Raw genomic sequence first — 3373 nt, 5'->3', positions numbered from 1 at the left:
AGTCAATAAAACTCAACAACTTGTCTTAGATTAATTCCTCAAAAGTTCTTACAGAACTTTTTCAGTCAAGTGTCAAGGGGTTGTGTTTGTTCAGTTATGCCACCAGAATATCAACCTAATTTGTGTGTGAATGGGTAATGACATATCTTTACTGATACCGGGCTATCAGCAGCATTAAGATACCAGTGCCTCTAAGACTCATCACTATTTTAGAGGTATTAAAAAGTGGAAAAATGTGTTTTAGTATAGATGAAATATAAGAATAATTGTTCAGTTAACTTACTTCAGTGAATTAAAAGTGAATATGATTTTTTTTAAATGAGAACAGTCATGTGTATGAAGCAGCGCTGTTACGTAGAGAAATGATTGGACATGTATTATCAGGACTGTGGTCCAGCTTTTATCCTTAAATCACTTATGACATTTAAATTTCATCTATCTGGACTCAGTGCCATTGTTTAAAAAATGAGGGCAGTGATCTAAATGATCTCTAAAAGTTTTCCAACACTAATAGTCATGGCACCTGAAAGCAATGAGATTGAAATTTGAAATCACTAGCCCAGATTCTTGTCCAACAGAAAAATCCCTTGGACTACAATTCTGGCCAAGAGATTTGAATTTGTCTGTTGAAATTTGGCATTAGCCATGTGTGGCAAAGGCTGGACTCACTGTGGTTGATGGTATGCAATCCTTATCCATCTGAGGAGAAATTGTCCATATGCAACCTCTCCTGGTGGAGATGGTGGGGGTGGGAGGAGAAAGCAATCAAGAAGATTAACCTGGAAGTTCATCTGTATGGAGAGTGCTAGACCCTTGGAGATCTCATTTCTTTCCGCCTGAATATTGACAAAGGACCAGAAGCATTCTGCTGGAAGGAAATTAGATTGCAAAATGGTTAATCCTCCCCAAATGGAAATCTGGTCAAGAATTTATGCATGGAGCCTGAAATATACACAGCAGAGCCAAGTGACTCAGTCAATTTAGAAAAGATCACATTTTAATTAAATGCAATGGGAGAGAGGAAAGTGGAGAAATGTTACCCTGTTTTTTAAAGATATATAGAACCTCTGTAAATACAATAGGTAAGTAATGTTATTTGTTTTTTTATTAGCAGTAAAGCCATAAAATACAAACATAAGGGTATTTCACTTTATTATCATGACCTGTTAGCTCCTTTCCTTTGTAGTTAGTCCTCAAAATGCAAGCATTGTTTTTTTTTTAAATTAAATAAATTACATGCAAAGAAAGGAACTTAAAATGAAGTACAGTTGCTAAGAAGATTTAATGTCTTGTTAATTTTTTCTTGCACTTTAAACAAATAAACAAACAATCACAATGGTTAGGTGGGACTACGCCCTGGGTAAAATCTGTGCCATCTTAGAGTTACATATTGGCACCATCTTTTTTGAATCCACAGATTAGGAATTGTAATTGCATGTAGTCTATTTCCATCAGACCTAAGGAATAGAAGTAAATCTGAAATTTTCAGGTTTTTAAAGTAAGCATTTGATTGATCTCCCTAAATTTCAGTCTTGTAGGTGAGAATCTTTAATTACTGTACTTTGTTATATCCTGAATCAGAATTCTTAACACCTAGTCCCTTTATCAGTTTATTTATTTTTTTTAAAGATTTTATTTATTTATTTGACAGAGAGAGAGAGAGACAGAATACAAGCAAGGAGAGGGAGGCAGAGGGAGAGGGAGAAGCAGACTCCCTGCTGAGCAAGGAGCCCGACATGGGCCTCCATCCCAGGACCCTGGGACCATGACCTGAGCCGAAGGCAGACGCTTAACTGACTGAGCCACCAGGTGCCCCCTTTATCAGTTTAATAAGAAATAAGCAATGGAAAGAAAATGGGTTTCAAATTTAGACAAAACTGAGTTCAGATTCCGTGTCAGTCACTTACAGATAATGTGACCTCAGTTAGGTTCCTTAAGCCCTCTAAATCTTGGTTTACTCACCATTAGAATGACTGGTACCCAACCCAAAGACTTGTTGTATGGCTTCGGTATAATAGATGAGAAATATATCCTAAGCACACAGAAAACCTTCGATAAGTGGTAGCTATTATAATAAAAACAAACAAATAAACAAACACATTTGGAGTATTTGGACCCGGCATTAGAATCATGAAGGAGTGCAAAAGGAAGTGGACACATAGGTCTTGATTGCCAGGCATTGTGACAAGCAACAGTCATATAGATTTCTAGTCCAAAAAAACAAAATGCTAAGAAGTAGATATCAAAATATCTCTCGTCATCATGCACCTAGTTCAATTCATATGGTCATATGAAAAGGGCACGCATTATGTGAAAATACCCACTGGGCAATTTTTAAAGCATGAGTAATTTGACATCACTTGGTCAGGCACAAAAGTATGGCCAAGACCCGCTTGTCCAAGGCACAAACTGGTGTGTGGAGGTATACATTATTAACCTCAAATAGGAGCCATTGGCTCCCATTTAGTTAAGCTACCTCTACACAGAGAGCTTCAGTTTCCTTTTGAGGGATATCAATTGAGGAAGAGAAAGTTACATTTGAAATTAGTGCTTAGTCTCAGACTTTGGACAGTACCCGAAATTAGTAGAAATAGAGCTTTTGCTACTGATCTTATAGGCACTACCACTAATAAATCTGTTATTCAACCTAGGTCTTAAAGCAACTGAAATCTAGTAGTTTGAGAGCATTGTGGAACGTGAACTTGCTATGTTTCTTTCCCTTTGCCTTGTGGCAGGTTCTCTGGTATCAAGAGAAAACTGCATTTGAGGAAACCCTTTCTTGTTTTGACTCATTTGTGGTTCTCATTTAAGTTTTAAATGTCTCTGTTTTCAAGCTTTTGAAGAGTTCAAATGCCATTTATAATATATTTACTAAAAGAGTTCTGGAAAACAAGTCATTAGTCAGGTACTTTGATAGGATTCTCCTAATCAAAGATTTATTGGGACAGTTTAGAAAAGAGTCAGATAAATGTTCTCCCTACCTGGGAGATGGGAGATGTAAGCAGTGCTCTGTGGAAGATTTATGCTGAACTGCTCTATGCCATCTTGCATTTGATTAACTTTTATCAACCAGAACAAAACTCCCTTTCCCAATGCATCATTTATATGAACTTTATAAATGAACCATCTTTCTATTGCCAGCATAATTCACCATGATATAGCCATTTAAAAAGCCTCCAAGGGATAAGCAATTAACACAAGACATGTTTGTGTGATAATTCTGCAACAATTTTATTTTGAAAAACTTGAGTGTATTACTCTGCAATCTGAAACTCTAAAGGATAGACAGCAAGTTTTCCAGATGTTTTTCTTTTAAGTACGCTCTATGCCCAACATGGGGCTTGAACTCATGACCCCAAGATCAAGAGTTGCA

Source organism: Callorhinus ursinus, unplaced genomic scaffold (genome assembly GCF_003265705.2).
Source record: "Callorhinus ursinus isolate GAN/ISIS: 27379988/994484 unplaced genomic scaffold, GSC_fseal_2.0 scaffold4, whole genome shotgun sequence".
Classification (NCBI taxonomy): Eukaryota; Metazoa; Chordata; class Mammalia; order Carnivora; family Otariidae; genus Callorhinus; species Callorhinus ursinus.
This window is presented reverse-complemented; position numbering follows the sequence as displayed.